The sequence below is a fragment of the Vitis riparia genome, chromosome 14 (genome assembly GCF_004353265.1).
Source record: "Vitis riparia cultivar Riparia Gloire de Montpellier isolate 1030 chromosome 14, EGFV_Vit.rip_1.0, whole genome shotgun sequence".
In the NCBI taxonomy this organism is placed as follows: Eukaryota; Viridiplantae; Streptophyta; class Magnoliopsida; order Vitales; family Vitaceae; genus Vitis; species Vitis riparia.
Window position 1 is genome coordinate 12,650,760 of NC_048444.1, and position 18,417 is coordinate 12,669,176.

The following is an 18,417-nucleotide window of genomic DNA, read 5'->3' on the forward strand; positions in this document are numbered from 1 at the left end:
ATACAATCAAAGTGAGAAGGTAAGGTAGAGCTCAAGCTCTGTATTTTACTTTTCTTTCAAACTTTTACAAAAGGTTCGTCACCCTTCGAACAGGCTCTCCGGGCTCTATTTATATGAATATTACATTAATAGCTATTACATGGATATTTAGCATTTTTCCTAACTTAAAAGCTAAGGAATCCTATAATTGGTGGCTTACAAGGAGAGTTTGGGGATTTAAACAACAAAAATCTAATGAAAAATATCTCACAGTGTCGGTTACAAATATCGGGAAGCACTAAGGACCATTTCGCAGGTGAAAATGAGGTCTGCGAGATTTTGCAGACGCACAAAAAGGGCTGCGAAATCACTTCGCAGCAAAAAGGCTGAATCCGCAGTGCTGCGAAGTTGGCTTTCATCTTGTGGTGTTTGGCTTCCATCGTGTCATGAAAATTCAGGGGAAAATCCACAGCACTGTGCAAAAAGGCTGTGAAATAATTCCGCAACAAAAGGGTGATTTCGCAACGCTGTGCAAAATTCTTCCTTCAGCTTGGAGTGATCGGCTTCCAATGGCTGTAACTCCTTCATTTCAACTCCGAATTGCACACAGTTTGAAGCATTGGATTGTTGACTTCCTAAGCTTTAAAATGACATATAGCATGAATAAATTGGACTTCAGGAAGTGCTCCAAAAGTGGTTGACATGACTGTCATCAAGAATGCTTCATGGCAGATTTCTCTTTGCTTCCCCTCCTTGCATTCCGGATTTTCTTATGGCAAAGGACTTCAAAGCTTTGGTTCTTCATGCTTCTGAGCTTTCCATTGCTTTGCCATGGATTCCAAATAACTCTCCTCAATCTCATATTGCTTTGGTGATCAAAAAGCTATCAAAACACCAAAACTTAACACAATTTGATTAGAATTGATTGCAAGGATCCTTAACATGTTAATTGGGTTAAAAGGCAATAACTACTACTCAAAAGTGTTTAAAAGGATTAATTACAAGCTATCAAATAACACTTTTTAAGTAGTAATAACTCCCCCCAATCGACATATTGCTAGTCCCTTAGCAATGAAGGAGAGAAAAATAAAAATAAGCAATACTATAATTTACAACATCGTGCTAATCACTTCAAAAAATGTTTAAGTGGCATGACTGATCAAACTCTCACATGGAACATTAAAGAAATAAAACTCAAACTTTAATAGAACTATCAAAACTTTGCTAAATACCATTGATCAAGGGAATGCATTATGCAAATTGAAGTTTTAAAATCATTTTCACTTCCAAAGAACCAAGCTTTATTCTTCCACAAAAATCTAAGTGTAAGATGATAGTTTCCGAATATAGCATGCTAAACTAATCTCTCCCCCCAACCTATCTCTTTTCAACACTTAGCAAACTGACCAAATTCAATAGGCAGAGAACACACCTTTTTTATTTTTTATTTTTTATTTTTTTTAGAAGGTACAAGGCTTAAGGGGCATTCTTTTCTGTTTTGTCCTTGTAACGGGGGTCCATCGATGACTCCCAACCAATTAAGGTTTAGGGCATCAAGCTTTAAGGATCTTTCAACCACTAACTCCTTGGATTTTACCCCGGACTTTTTCATATACCCATGCGCCTACCATATGCTAACTCCACCTATCCACCCTTGTAACGAGCATTGAAGTCGATGACTCACAACCAATTAAGGCTTAGGGCACCAGGTTTTAAAGATTTTCACCATATACCTCTCAGACCTTGCTCGGGTTTCAAGGCAAGCAAACATTTTGCTTTCTTTCTTTTTTTTCTTTTTCAAAGGCTCATTGGCCTTTCATAAGGTGTCTCAACATTATTAAATGAAGTCAAAGGTACCAAGTCCCAAAATTTTTCTAAGTCAAGGGGGAAATAGTTTTTCATCTTATAATCGGAATCTATTGTGCACAGTGTGTGAATAGCTTAAAGTGGAAAGACTAAACTTGATTTCAATAGAAGTTTCAACAATTGAACCACTTTAGTAAGCATAATCCAAACTCTAAGTTAGATGAAAAGCAAAAGTTCAGTTTCTCCTATTTTAATTTGAAAATTTTCCTCATAATCCATGGAGATTAGAGTAAAAAGCAAAAAAAACTACAACTAAATTACTAGACAAGACTGAATTACCAAAATAACTTAGCATACTTCCTTTAACTTAGCAAACTTCCTTCCTCATTTCTCCCCCCCCAACCGAGCTGAGCATTGTCCTCAATGTGATATGGGTGATTGAAATTAAAGGGAGGAAGTGGTGCCTCCTGAGTGATATCAATTTCGAATACTGATTGGAGAAACCACATGTTTCAAAAAGAATAAAAGGTGTGAGCAAAGGAAATAAGAATAAATTAATGCTAAGAGTTAACAAAAAATGTTAGATTTGTATTACTTTAATCATGTGAGTACAATTAGAAAGAAAGTAATACAAGTAATCCCCATATATGATATCAAAATGATGGGATTTCATAACATACTAACGAAAATGAAATACATAAATGAAATATATATATATATATATATATATATATATATATATATATATATATATATATATATATATATATATATATATATGATCAGATAGGTGGATGATACTGGAGCTGATGACTTAGGCAGATGACTCTGCCTCTTCAATAGCTGATTCAGGAAGGGCCTAAAGCTCTGTGGCCTGTGAGTCTGGCACTGCAGTGGTGGGCGTGAGATGCTCAGCAGCTGATGGGAGACCGAGATGATGCTGGAGCTGCCTCAAGATGGCAGTGTGCTGAGCTTGGGTGGTCAACATCTGCTCCTGGCGAGCTTGCATAGCTGCCATCTCCTGAGCAAGGCTGCTCTGAGAGGCAGTCAAGGTTTGTAGTGCATGGCATAAATCTCTATACTCAGAAATGGGAATGGCCATCCTTGGCTCAGCTGAAGTAGATGGCTGTGATGAGGCTGGAGTAACTGAAGGGGCTCTGGCTATGGTAGGAGAAGCAATGGGTATACCCTCATGTATATGACGTGGAGATGCTCTCCTGGCAGCTGGTATCTCAGCTGGCTGTGGAAGCTCTGACTGCTCTATTCTATATGCTGTCATATTGGTCCACTTGTCGAAAGTAAACACCTCTCGACATATACGCTTGCGCTCCAGCTGAGGATCTGATGGATACCCCAGATGCTCTAGAATCTGACATAGCAGTCGTGGAAAAAGAAGTGGAATGGCATCAGCTCGCGGAAGCTTCTTCTTATGCACCTTCTCTTCAAAGTAGAGAAGGGCAGCCATAATCAGGTGGTGAGGGCAAAAAAAGTATCCCTCAGAAATCCTGAACAGGGCCTCTAAAAGAACTCCTCTCCTCTGAGTCCAGTGCTGCAGTGGATAAATATTATGACGCAAGAGTGCATCAATAAGAAACATCCTTGGAGGAAGTTCCCCCCTCAATAGATGTGGATTTGTAGAAGCTCCTCTGGACAAGATATGCACCATTTCCAACTGAGAGGGATTAGCCCATGCTCTGTAATCCTCAAAATGGCTTGGCTCGTATGGTATATGCAGGGCCTCTGCTATATGGTGAGCTCCTAGAATGCCATGTCGACCATCAATAGTGAAATGGATTAGAGTAGGATCTCTGACTCGCTTAGTAGTCATGGACTGATAAAAATCCATGGCTACTCTAGGATAAAAGAAATCTCATGGGGTCAGCAGCTACTCCATGCGATATCTGCGCAGCAAGTGGAATGAACATGCAAGCTCCGGCCGCAATTGGAAGGTGACTGTGTCAAAACACAGCTCAGAGTGAAATGGTCGAGCTCGACAGTCCAAATTGCCTTCAATTGGTGGTTGAGTGAGCATCGGACGCCTAATTAGCACTTCAGGAGCTGTCCTAGATGGAATTTGGGGTTCAGACAGTGGCGGTTGGTGCTCTTGAGGTTTCCCCGGCGGTGCCGAAGATGGCGCCGGAGAAGGCTCTAGAGAGGGAATAGGGGACTGCCCTGTTAAGTCGATGGGCTCTAAGCTTTCAACCCTGGCTCTTTTTTGCAGGGGACGACCCCTTGACCTGGTGAGATAACGCCTCGCCGGAGGTGTCTGTAATGTCGGCTTGGCCTGGCGTTTCTTTGGTGTGGGCTTCACAGGAGGTGAAGCAACTTCTGGCCTTGGAGGCTCAGAGGTAGAGCCTTGAACAGGCGCCTCGCGCGGCGTTCGCTTGCGGCTGGAAGGAGAGGAAGACTTGGCTCCTCTGGTTTGTGCCATTACGGATTGACGAGGTTTGGCCGGCAATGATGATCAGAAGGGATGACCGGAGGTTTGTGCGGCGTCGGGCTCGGGCAAGGAGACGAACAGACGGTTGCTATGGCTCTTCCCCTTTCTGAAACCCTTTCGCAGCTCAAATGACCGGTATTTATAAAAAATAACGGAATATTAAAGGTCATCTTGGGTTTCGCAGAAGAAGGCCGATTTCACAGCAAAAATGGGGGTTTCGCAAGAAAAAACTACTTTCGCAGCCCACTTCGCAGCTGCGAAATTGGAGTCACTGTACCCCGGAATGGCATTCGTGTGCCAAAAATCGGTTTTACAGCTGCGAAACACCCTTCGGAATGGAGTTATTGCTGCGAAATTGGGATTTTTCACGCCTTAGAGCTTCACAGCCGCTTCGTAGCTGCGAAATGGGGGCTCCTGTGCTGCGAAGTGGCACTCGTGTGCCATTCTTGGATTCGCGGCTGTGAAAATTTTCGCAGAGGAGTCAAATGTGTTGCGAAATGATTTCGCAACAGATAGGCATTTTCGCAGAGAATTCTCTTAGGCTGCGAGATCTCGTAGAGCCCTATTTTTGCTTTGTTTTCACCCTGTTTTTGCTCTGTTTTCACTTCGATTTCTCTCCGATTTCTTCCTTTCAATTTCTTTGCATTTTATTCCACTTGAGATCATTCAAAAAGATGAAATTACATATAAATACACAATTTAAGATCAAAAATTAAGATCAAAAGTATGGATAAAACTTTAAAATTTACAAAATTTACAAAAATTTTGGACTTTGGTGAAACCAAGTCCATCAAACCCTTCTTTGCTTAGGCTTTTTGTGGCTCAAGGAGGTTGATTTTCTCCTTTTCTGGTTTGAACGGCTCCATGAATGGCTTGAGACGATATCCATTGACTCTAAAGGTGTCATTGCCATTGGAATTCAATAATTCCACTACCCCATTGATATGTACTTGATGAATAATGAAAGGACTTATCCATCTTGATTTGAGCTTTCCAGGAAAGATATGGAGTCTTGTGTCATAGAGTAGAAATTCCTTGTTGGAAATTAGTTGATCATGCCACTTCTTCATCCTCTGTTTTGCAACTTTGGAATTGATGTAAGCATCATTTCTTAATTCCTCCATCTCATTAAGGTCTAAGCTCCTCTTTGCCCCGGCTCTGATCAAGTCCATATTCAACTTTTTAATTGCCCACCAAGCTTTGTATTCGACTTCCACAGGGAGATGACACGCTTTGCCATAGACAAGACGATAAGGGGGACATGCCAAGAATAGTCTTATAAGCTGTTCTATATGCCCATAATGAATCATGAAGCTTAATAGACTAATCTTTTCTGCTTGAACTCACCACTTTCATCAATATGTTCTTTATCTCCCTGTTTGCTGGCTCAACTTGCCCGGAAGTCTGTGGATGATAAGGTGTAGCGACCTTATGCTTCACTCCATACTTGGCTAATAAACTTTCAAAAGGCTTGTTGCAAAAATGAGAACCTCCATCACTGATTATAGCTTTAGGCACCCCGAATCTTGAAAAATGTTCTCTTTAAGAAACTTGAGAACCACTCTATGATCATTTTGTTTACAGGGAACTGCCTCAACCCATTTAGAAACATAATCCACCCCCACCAAGATATAGGAATTACCAAAAGACATTGGAAAAGGTCCCATAAAGTCAATGCCCCATACATCAAATAGCTCAACTATTAGTATGGGATTCATTGGCATTTGATTTCTTTTTGTTAGCTTTCCAAGCCTTTGGCATCTCTCACAACTTCTACACATGATGTGGGCATCTTTGAAAAGAGATGGCCAAGTAAACCCTGATTGCAGCACCTTCATAGCTGTTTTTTGAGAGGCAAAGTGGCCTCCACATGCATTCTCATGACAATGGTTTAGAATCCCTTGTTGCTCTTCTTCAGGCACACACTTCCTTATGATCTGATCTGCACAATATTTAAAAAGGAGAGGCTCTTCCCAATAATAAGCATGAATTTTTACAAAGAAGTGCTTCCTGTCCTGTGCATTCCACTCACTTGGAATTTCACCAGTAACTAGATAATTATCAATGTGAGCATACCAAGGAGTTTTGACTAGAAACATAAGTGATTCCTCAGGAAAGTCATCATTAATAGGCAAGACATGAGAATTATGTGCTATAGCTAACCTTGAGAGGTGGTCAACTACCACATTCTCCACTCCTTTCTTATATCTGATTTGGAGATCGAATTCTTGTAACAAAAGAATCCATCTTATCAACCTTGCTTTTGCATCTTGCTTTGTCAATAAATACTTCAAGGCTGAATGGTCAGTGAAAACAATGATGAAAGACCCTACCAAATAAGCACGAAATTTGTCCAAGGCAAATACCACAACTAACAATTCTTTCTCTGTAGTTGTGTAGTTCCTTTGAGCTTCGTTCAATGTTTTGCTTGCATAGTAGATCATATAGGGCTTCCCATCTTCTCTTTGACCAAGCACAACTCCTATAGCAAAGTCACTGGCATCACACATTAGTTCAAAAGGTAGTTGCCAGTTAGGGGCCCTCACTATTGGGGTTGTTGTTAAAAATTTCTTCAGTTGGTCAAAGCTATTTTGACATCTTTCATCCCATATAAACTTAGCATCCTTAGCTAACAACTCACAAAGAGGTTTTGAAAGCTTTGAAAAATCTTTGATGAACCTCCTATAGAAGCCTGCATGGCCAAGGAACTGCCTTACTCCTTTTATAGTTGTAGGGGATGGCAATTTGACAATAAGCTCCACCTTTGCTTTATCAACTTCAATGCCCTTTTCGGAGATGATATGGCCAAGGACAATTCCTTGACATACCATAAAATGGCATTTCTTTCAATTGAGCACCAAGTCTTTTTCAATGCATCTGTGAAGAACCGCTTCCAAATTGACTAAGCATTCCTCAAATGTACCTCCATATACGGTGATGTCATCCATGAAAACCTCCATAATTCGTTCCACCATATCACTGAAGATACTCAACATACATCTTTGGAATGTTGCAGGTGCATTGCATAAACCAAAATGCATTCTTCTGTAAGCATATGTTCCAAATGGACATGTAAAAGTGGTCTTTTCCTGATCTTCCACAACAATTTCAATTTGAAAATACCCTGAATACCCGTCCAAAAAACAGTAGAACGGATGGCCAGAGACTCTCTCCAACACTTGATCGATAAATGGCAATGGAAAATGATCTTTCCTGGTTACTGCATTCAACTTTCTATAATTAATACACACCCTCCACCCTGAAGTGAGGCATGTAGTAATTTCTTCTCCTTCTTCATTCTGAACCACAGTAATCCCTGACTTCTTTGGTACCACTTGAGTAGGACTCACCCAAAAACTATCAGATATGGGGTAAATAATACCTGCTTGAAGTAGCTTCAGCACCTCAGCTCGCACAACCTCTTGTAAATGAGGATTTAATCTTCTTTGAAGTTGACGAATTGGCTTAGTTTCCTCCTCCATATATATATGATGCGTGCAGACTAAAGGACTAATGCCTTTCAAATCAGATATTTTCCATCCTATTGCTTTCTTACACCTTTGGAGAACTTCCAGTAAACACTTCTCTTGATGACTGGTCAGAGATGAAGATATTACGACAGGACATTGATTATTTTCTTCAAGGTATGTATATTTCAGCTCCACGGGTAGAGGCTTCAAATTGAGTTGTGGGTTCTCTTTTTCAGCACCTGCTCCTTCTTCTTTATTGAACAAAGGTAGAATCTCTTCTATCCTCCTCCAACTTTGTAGAGTAGCAAGCACATTAGGGGGTTCAGACAAACCTTTCTCACATTCCACAAGGCTTTCATTCAGCTTGTTTTGCATATTCTGATTACAATGCTCCTCTACTAGAGTGTCAATAATGCACACCTCCTCTGGACCCTCTTCTTCTTTCGGAGTGATTTGCTTTCTAGACATATAAAAAATGTTGAGATCAAGTGTCATGTTGCCAAAAGTGAGTTGCATGAGCCCATTCCTACAGTTGATGATTGCATTTGAGGTAGCAAGGAATGGCCTTCCTAGGATGATAGGAACTAAATTAGCTTCCTTTACAGTAGGATCCGTATCAAGAACAATAAAATCCACCGGATAGTAGAAATTATCAACTTGAACCAAGACATCCTCAATTACTCCTCTAGGAATTTTTACTGATCTATCTGCCAGAGATAGAGTGATTGTTGTTGGCTTCAACTCACCAAGTCCCAATTGCTTGTAGACAGTATACGGAAGCAAATTCACACTTGCTCCCAACTCTAATAAAGCTTTCTCCACTACCTTTCCTCCAATCATGACGGAAATGGTAGGACTTCCCGGATCTTTGTACTTCAAAGGAGACTTACACTGTAAGATTGCACTTACTTGCTCAGTCAAGAAGGCTTTCTTATTTACAGTCAACCCTCTTTTGATAGTACATAAGTCCTTTAGGAATTTTGCATATGTTGGAACTTGTTTAATCATATCCAACAGTGGGATATTGACTTTAACTTGTCTCAATACTTCTAGAATTTTAGATGCATTTCTGATCCCCTTTTTCCCATGCAATGCTTGAGGAAAAGGTGGAGAAGTTGATTTCTTCAGCATTTCTTCCTTCAGAAGTTCCTTCTCTGGATTTGCATTCATTGTTGAATCATAGTCCTCTTTCTTTTCACTGATCTCTCCCTGTTTGTCTTCCATTTCCTCCCCCTTCAATGTCTCTTCTTCTTTTTCAACATGTGGCTTAGGTGTTGGCTTCTCAATTTTTTTACCACTCCTTAGAGTGATCAAGGCTTTCACATCTTTCATCTGTGATGATTCTCCCTCAAGGCTTTTCACTTCATGGACACCCTTGGGGTTTTGGTGGGGTTGAGAAGGAAATCTTCCCTTTTCTTGCACCGTGTTCAAATTTGTGAGCCTTGATATTGAGTATTGGAGATTATCTATCTTTTGGGTTATATCATTTTGCATTCCATCCATCCTTTTGTTCAGAGTACTCTCTACTCTGTCAATTCTTTGATTAAGTTGAGCATTGATGGCTTTTTGGTCTCCAACAAAATCTCCCACCACCTTGTTGAGATTCACTATTGCTTGTTCAAGACTTGAAGATTGTTGAGATGGTTGATCTGGATGTTGGTACTGAGGTGCTCTAGGCTTCCATGAAAAATTTGGATGATTCCTCCAGCTTGAGTTGTAAGTATTTCCATAGGGCGCATTGTTATTGGGCTTGAATTGTCCAACAACATTTGCTTGATCTCCAAACATTTCCCTTTCAGCTGAAATTGTAGGGCATTCCTCCACCAAGTGTTCATATGATTGACAATTAGGACAGAGCTTCACTTGCACTGGTGCTTCAGCAACAGCTTGCACTTCATGCATCTTTTTGAGTTCCAGCTCCTCCAATCTTCTTGTCACAGCTGCAAACTTTGCTTTCACATCATCATCTTCTTTCAAGGTATACATCCCAGCCTTAGCATTGTAAGCACTCAGTTGAGACTTCATCTTTCCCACTTCTCCTTTGATCGGTTCATCCCATCCCCTTGAAACTTCAGCTACATAATTCAAGAAATCCATAGCTTCCTCAGGATTTTTGCTCATGAAATCTCCTCCACACATTGTCTCCAGGAGTTGCTTCATTGAGGACGACATCCCATCATAAAATAGCTCACCAATAGCCAAGTATCAAACCACGGTGAGGACAAGCATTTATAGCTTCCATATATCTTTCCCAACACTCATAGAATTTCTCATTCTCTTTAGCTGAGAAATTTGAAATTTGCCTTTTCAAGCCATTTGTCCTATGAGTGGGAAAGAATTTCTTAAGGAATTCAGCTTGTAAGTCAGTCCAAGTACGGATACTCCTCGGCCTTAAGAATTAAGCCAAATTTTGGCTTTATCCTTTAAAGTAAAAGGAAATAACTTAAGCCTCATCAAATCAATTGAAGCTCCTCCCTCTTGGAATGTATTACTAACATTTTCAAATTCCTTGATATGTGTGTAGGGATTCTCACTTTCCATCCCATGGAAAGTTGGTAGAAGTGGAACAATATACGGTATGATCACTAGCTGCTCTGTAGGAGGCACTATACATGACGGTGCACTCATACGAGGTGGATGCATGCGGTCCCTCATTGATCTAAATTCATTGAGATTGTCTTGACGACCTTGGTGACTATGCTGATCTTCAGGTGTAGCTTCCATGATATTCAAGCTCAATTCCAATTCCTTTTTATGAGGTATATCACGTTTAACAAGCCTTCCTCCACTGCCACGTATCCACTTTGGCATACACAACTAGTATCTATTTGTAACTAAAATGAAATAAAGGAAACAAAAGAAAACAGGGCTACAAAAACAAAATAAAACTAAGCTGAATTTAAAAGCTAAATTTAGATTATGAATAAGTAAAACGAAAAAAAAAAGAATTAGTAAAGCAAAAGAAACGTTACCAAACTTGTGATGAAAATCACAAGTACACTGAAATAGTATCACTATAAACTTGACACCTTCCCCGGCAACAGCGCCATTTGATTCATGCCTAATTGGTGTATCAGCTGATTCATGTCCAGCTGGTGCTCCTTGATGGAGGGAGTAATCAACAAAATTTATAACCTATTACACCATGAACTAGGGTAGCAAAGAAAAAGCTACTATAGCATAGCGGTTCTAGGATCGTTCACTGGGAAGGGTTTTCAAACTGAAAATGATACCAATTCAAAGTGAATTGGTGCTGTTTCATTGCAAGGTTAGTTTAAGAAGTAAAACACAAACTTTGGTTGAAAAAGGTTTAGATTTAGACTAACGGCAAAACAAGTACTGGAAATTACTTATGAAGAAAAACATTCCTTGGAGATTTAGGTTCACAGGGGAGGTTCCTCATGCAAAAGCATAGCTCTGGTCAGTTGGTTCATTTCCTCGCATTAGAGAATTAACATAAAGTCAATTCTCTAACTGGTGATGCACAAATGCACCCCTCAATTGGATTTCAGTTCTAATTCTCTCTCACTGATGCAACTTGCAATGGTTCGAGCCTCTCACTTAGCCTTTACCATTCAAGGCGATCTTTAACCTTGGACTTCCTTTCACAAGCTCGCAAGAGATAACTAATGGATGTCTCCTTAGAGTCCAAAAGCTTACCAAGTGTTGGCAATTCTAGAAAATCCTACCTTCAAGTCACCTCCTAGAGGCTCGCAAGGGGTAAACTAGTGCATCTCCATGGATAGAGATCACTTGCCTTACCAAGTGTTGGCCCAGGTAACTCCAAGGCGTTTTAAGTTAACTAAAAATATAGAAACCATTAACGGGACACACTTTCTCTTCATTCATAGCTGAAACCACAAAGCTACTAATTCTTGCACTTGGAACCTTTCCCGGCAACCTTAACTCCAAGGAACTAAAAGGTTTAGTTACTCATTCTCTGGGAAAACTTCCTCAGAGAGTGCATAACTAAGTAAATGAAAAATACAATCAAAGTGAGAAGGTAAGGTAGAGCTCAAGCTCTGTATTTTACTTTTCTTTCAAACTTTTACAAAAGGTTCGTCACCCTTCGAATAGGCTCTCTGGGCTCTATTTATATGAATATTACATTAATAGCTATTACATGGATATTTAGCCTTTTTCCTAACTTAAAAGCTAAGGAATCCTATAATTGGTGGCTTACAAGGAGAGTTTGGGGATTTAAACAACAAAAATCAAATGAAAAATATCTCACAGTGTCGGTTACAAATATCGGGAAGCACTAAGGACCATTTCGCAGGTGAAAATGAGGTCTGCGAGATTTCGTAGACGCACAAAAAGGGCTGCGAAATCACTTCGCAGCAAAAAGGCTGAATCCGCAGCGCTGCGAAGTTGGCTTTCATCTTGCAGTGTTTAGCTTCCATCGCGTCGTGAAACTTCAGGGGAAAATCCACAGCACTGTGCAAAAAGGCTGCGAAATAATTCCGCAACAAAAGGGTGATTTCGCAACGCTGTGCAAAATTCTTCCTTCAGCTTGGAGGGATTGGCTTCCAATGGTTGTAACTCCTTCATTTCAACTCCGAATTGCTCACAGTTTGAAGCATTGGATTGTTGACTTCCTAAGCTTTAAAATGACATATAGCATGAATAAATTGGACTTCAGGAAGTGCTCCAAAAGTGGCTGACATGACTGTCATCAAGAATGCTTCATGGCAGATTTCTCTTTGCTTCCCCTCCTTACATTCCGAATTTGCTTATGGCAAAGGACTTCAAAGCTTTGGTTCTTCATGCTTCTGAGCTTTCCATTGCTTTGCCATGGATTCCAAATAACTCTCCTTAATCTCATATTGATTTGGTGATCAAAAAGCTATCAAAACACCAAAACTTAACACAATTTGATTAGAATTGATTGCAAGGGTCCTTAACATGTTAATTGGGTTAAAAGGAAATAAATACTGCTCAGAAGTGTTTAAAAGGATTAATTACAAGCTATCAAATAGCACTTTTTGAGTAGTAATCAATGTGATGGTTGACAACATACCATTTGTGGAAAACTTGGTGGATCCTTTCACCAAGATATTGATAGGAGAGTCTGTGTTGTGACAAGGATAGCATAGGTTTCAGATGAGTATCTAGCATGCTTTATATACATGATGCTTTGAGGACTAGTGGGAGAATGTTAGGATAGAGCCCTCAAAAGCATAACATGATGTAATAAATTTAGAATTTATTATTTATTTAATGATGTTCCAATTTCACTTTTATCTATCCTTATTTCATGTATTATACTTTATGAGCATTTTTGCATGCATTTTTTGTATTGTACATGACTTAGGTGCATTAGGAGTTGCACATAATATCTAAGTCATGGTTCTTTGCAAATAGATGACTTGTTCACAACTGATTCATGGGTTAGGCAACCTATTAGAGGTTTTAGTGCACCACCTCCTAATTGGAAGGATGATTGGTCTAGCTATCGGGATGGGTTTCCCATGGTGAATGCATTAGTGTATGGTTACATATTGGATAGGATCTATGGTGAGTCATGACTTAAGGCTATTAAGTAGTCATGACCTTACAAGCTACTTCTTATGTTGTTTCTCAACCTTGAGAGAATATTGAGCTAGTGCAAAAGTTAGTAGTGACTTTGATTATGGGTGCGATCGTAAGTTGATCATATATTCCCTATGGATTGGGTCACTATTGATGAAAGCAGTAATAATAGGTATTCTCAATAGAAGAACTATGATATCTCATGGGATTGAGACAGTGTGTCCCCTTAGGTGATCCTAAGGAGGTGTGTTCATGGAAACTATGGCCACAGTAGTTCCTTAAGTGATACTTGACATAGGCTCTTTGAGAGCTAAGACATATCAGTTGAATACATAATAGGGGGATCACAGAATAGTAGAAGTAGTCTTGAAAGGCTGATAGCTTTCACCTTGTTAGACTATGAACACCAATTCATGGGGAGACTAAACACAATGAATAGCAGGTCACAGACCTCAGCATATAGTGTCTCGTTGTTTTTTACATAGAATACTAGAGTTCAATTGATTTTGTGTAGTGGGAAGTTGAATCAACTTCAAAATTGGATTTTGAAGGAGCTAGTACTCCTATGGGTCCCAATGGTCCTCACTCTAACTCATATACCTTGTTGGCATGGATTATAAGGGTTAGATTAGCTCTAGGTTCACTTTTGTGCATAAAGGCGTTTTGGTAATCAAGCAAGGTTGCACGGGAGTAAGTGAATAAGGTCTCTGGATTGGCTTAATTGATTAATTAGTAGGTCCTATTCGGTTAATTAAGTAATTAGGAATAATTTTGAGCTAGATTGAGGTGGCCAATCCCATATAGGCTCAATATCTCCTGGGGGTTAGGGTTTCCATAACTTGTCTTCCACCATCCAAAGAGAAAGAGAGTTATAGTCTTCACCATCCTTCCCTCCCCACTAGAAGTATGCCAAGAACAAAGTTGAGTCATCGGGTAGAAGATCGTGGGTTTACGAGACTTCCAACAACTTCAAGATCATCTTCAATACTTGAAATTTAAGGTTTAGGAACATCCAAACCTAAAGGTTAGTACTTAACCCTAAAAGAGCAATTTTTAAAAAATTGGTATTGCTTCCATTACTTAGATCTAAGATGCCCACATGATATCTTTCAACTAGGCTAATTAATTAACTATAGTCTCGTTAGGTTAATTAATTAGTTAGCAACCTTTTTAGGCTAGATTAAGTGACTCGAGACCATGGTGGGCTCATGTCACTTAAGCCTAGTAGGAAGCCTATAATACCCCTCTTAGGGGTAAAGGTTTAAGTTTGACTGCTTCTCTTAATCCAGAGAGAGAAACTTAGCCTCTAACCATGAGATCTCCATGATCTCAGTGCCTAGACTCAAGGAGAAGTCATCGGGTGGAAATTAGCCTAGTTTACAAGATCTTTTATAGCTTTAGAGTATTATACATTGATAGGAATTGATCTGGGAACATTTGAATCACAAGTATGACACTTTTATCTAGATGTATGATATCTATTATTGATTTTGAATGCCATTATTTCCATTATGCTTAGATCTAGAAAGCTTATGATAGGAGTATATGCACCCTAATGATCTAAGGCTTGGGAATGTAGTAATCTAGGGTTTCTCAATACCCAACAATCATAACTCACCATAGGTCATATCCAATGTGTAATTGTTTGACCCTCAATTTTTTTTTATCATTAGAACATGTCATTTCATATTTATTTTCCCTCACTTTATACTTATTTGTGGTATACACTTAGGATTCCCTTGCATTTAGTTGTTGATCGTGCCTTTGGTAATCCGTTGTTAGTAACCTTATCACTAGTTTTAAGGCTCATTGGGATACTTTTTTGGAGGGATTTATATGGATCCTTAGTGTCATTTTAGTAGCCCCTAAGTTTAGTTTAGGAGTTTTTGTCTTTTTTTAATGAGACTTTTCTTTGGTTTTAGTTTTTTTTTTTTTTTAATAATTAAAAGCTTTATTTTTAGGGGCGTAAAAATAATTTTTGGAGTAAGGAGGATTGCCTTTCAGGATGGGAAAGCTTCTTGGGCATTTAGATCATTTTTCTATAAGATGGAGGTTTATTAGGATTTTTTTTAAAGAACTACATGGAGTAAATAGATGGAAGATTGGAGTTTTATTTAATTTTTTTTTAGAAAGTCACCTTAAGTGTGTGGTTCATGTGAGAAGAGGATCACGTTTTGCATAGAGTGAATGAGCTATGAGGATAGAAGCATGAGAAATTTATAGAGAATGATCATGTTTTGGACATGGCATGAAGTCATATGGGGTTGTTGGGTAGAAAGGGAACACATTAAAACTTTCTAAGGAAGGAATCTTTTGGAGGAACACATTTGGCATTGGATATGTGGGTTGTTAAGAGCATGGGAAGTCTTTAGAAGAAGTTGAATGTGTGCACAATTTTGTGATTGAGTGGAGATTATCATAATATTCTAGAGAAGAGTTACATGTACACAGTTTAGGGGAATCATGAGAATTTTCTAGAACATGGAACGTGTGTAGACATTTTAAGTGGATGAGATATTAGAATTCTCTAAAAGGTAGGCTGGTGTGTAGTGTTTTGACATAGGAAAGGGAACACATAGGATATTCGAAAGGCATGAGATTAGGTTCATGGTTTAGGTTTGTTTAGAGGATGAGAGAATTCTCTAGAAGTTGATTATGTACACAACTGTGAAGAGACAAGTTGAATTAGGACGGTTTGGTGAGGACGAAGAGAGAGAGGCCTTTATATTTTCGAGGAAGATGAGTTCATGGGAGCATTGAGGGGTGAGAGCAACATATTTTTTTTTTTAATTTTTTTTTATAATTTTTTTTTATAAAGAAGTGAGCTAAATGCAAGTATCAACTTGGAGGTTGGAAATGAAACGCAGTAAAAAAATTTGAGGGAAAAAAAACATGTAGCAGCTTTGAGGTTAGAGATTTGTGCATGAATTGGGAACACACAACAGATTTTGAGTACCAAAAAATAGATTTGTCATGCTAAGAATTGGAGAAACACACATTTTGAGCACCATAGATCAGATTTGTCATGTCAAGAACTGGAGAAACACACCACCATTGAAGACACTATTAGATTTGCTTTAGTTAAGAGTACACAGTCAGAATGTTTTTTCTTTGAGTGAAGAATACCACCAAATTTTAGAGGAGAAACCAAGTAAGTTTGCTACTTTTTTTAACATTTTGGTTGCACTTTCGTTTTCTTCTTTTTTTGTCTTGATAAGGGAACATCTTACAAATGGAATGTAGATCCTATTTAAATTCCAGTTGGTCTAGTTACAAGGGCTCAAGCTAAAAAATTCAAGAAAACTTTCAATGGACTAATTCAAAACATTTGGGTTGAGGTGAATTCGTGGAGGCCCAAGGAAGATTCTCTGCATGTTCCACAAGGTTAGATTTGCCTGATTTAAGCTTTGGAATAATTTAAAAGAACAACTCACAAATTGTGTGGATTGAATGAAGTTTCCTAAATTGGTGATTACCCAATTTTTTACTCGTCAAGGAGACTGTCTGGCGCAATCTAAAGCAATCTTTTAAGATTGCTAAATTATCTTTCTTATTTATTACTATATTTTAATTTTTCAAATTTTATGGGGAAGTAATAAATTAGAAAATCCCGTGTTTCCTTTTTTACTTTGGGGTAGGCATGATTTTAAGAAATAATGGATTAAATTTTCATAATCCAACTCAGGATATTTTAGTTTCCCTTTTCTAGCTATCTTCAAATCCTAGGAAGAATATGTGAGGATTTTCTAATTGTCAAAGTAGTGGACCTCTTTGTATTTAAATAACCATCAACTTATTGAAAAATAATATAGATTTCATTCATAATTTTGTGAGAGAAAATTCTCTTCGGTTCTTTTAAAACTCTTTGAACTTATCGGAAAGATTTCTATGGCATTCTCCTTCGACTTATCAATCAATCCTTCCATAATTGATTGTGGCATCTTCATTATACCAAGGTTCTTACTTCCATATAAGCAACGAGTCGTGGTTTTCAAACAAATCTATTTCTAGATGATCTTGGAGCCATTCTTCATCCATAAGTTTCTCAATTTCATGGTATGGATTGTATCAGTTGGTATCAGAGCTTGGAACTAGTTGCAGGTTTGCCTTTTTTTTTGCGATTCAACTATTATAATTCTTGTTTCAATTTTACATCTCTCTGATTCCTTTTCGATTCCACAAATCTGAATTTCTTGCTTCAAACAAACCCTAAATATGTAGGCTAAAAAAAAATGATTCTTTTGTGCGAATTTTGAAACCCTTAAATTCATGACATAACCTTGCTTTGCTAAGCCCTTAAATCCAATTTTCTATTGGTGAGTCTTTGGTGAATTGTTGCTGAAAATCTTGGTATTTGTTTGATTAGTTTGATAAGAACCTATAGAGGATTACTACAAGTAGAAAAATGCAAGAGTGGTGAGCACATAAGAGGGTAAAAGGCAATATGATTTTGTGTGAAAACATGAGTGAAATTTGAGTGAATTTTTTTTTGAGCGAAACACATGAGGGAGTGTGCAAGGTTTTTTTTCTTCCTAACTTTGTTTTGTAGTAAACATGTCAAATAACAAAGATAAAAATACTTTCAAGAATTCATTAGAAGAGGTCGATATGAAGTTTGTTATGAAAGCTTTAATGGGTGAGATGAAGAGAATATTGAGAGCGAAGATGGGACAGGTTCATGAAAGGATAGATCAGGTAGAGAATGCATGTGTTGGGCAACCAAAAAACACTCATAATGTGCGTAGGAGACATAGAGTTCAACCTAGGGAAATGAGAGTTGAAGATGAAAAATATTATGGGGGCAATTTTGACAGAGAAGATGATCGGGATTCAATTGTTGGCAATATGAGACATGGTTGGCGATTTAGAGAGGCTAGGAATTGAAAAGATAATAACTTGGGTAGCATTAAGATGAAGATTTCTTCGTTTCAAGTCAAAAACGATCTCGAAGCTTACCTTGAGTGGGAGAAGAAGATAGAATTAGTATTTGATTGTCACAATTATTTTGTTTTAAAAGGTCAAACTTACAACCATTGAATTTTCTGATTATGCGATTATTTGGTGGGATCAAATAGTATTAAACAGGAAGAGAAATAGAGTATGTCCAATAGAAACGTGGGAGGAGATGAAAACTGTGATGAGAAGACGGTTTGTTCCAAGCCATTACTACCATGAGTTGTACCAAAAATT